We start from the raw sequence: 363 nt of genomic DNA on the forward strand, positions 1-363 counted from the left end.
GCCCCACAGCCCTGTACCAGTGGGTCTGTGCCTGGTGCCTTCAGTCCCAAGGCTGCAGCCAGACCTGCTGCAGGGCTGGAGCAGGGCTGAGGAGGGAGGGGGATGGGTCGGGGAGCAGAGATGGCTCCATATTCCATCGACCACAGAGCCCTGGCACCAGGGTGAGAAATGCCCGGGCTGGACCGGCCCTACAGAGCCACAGCATCAAGTGCTGCAGAAACCCTGAGCCTCTGCAGCTGGTCACAGTGCTGCCCACTGGCACCTCCAGACCCAGTCGGATGGACACAGCCTGAGCAGGACTGCCCCAGGGCATGCACTGTGCCCACTCCAGCTTGTCCCATGTTCCCTGGGCCAGGCCAGCAG

Source organism: Nestor notabilis, unplaced genomic scaffold (genome assembly GCF_000696875.1).
Source record: "Nestor notabilis isolate BGI_N333 unplaced genomic scaffold, ASM69687v1 scaffold21785, whole genome shotgun sequence".
Lineage (NCBI taxonomy): Eukaryota > Metazoa > Chordata > Aves > Psittaciformes > Psittacidae > Nestor > Nestor notabilis.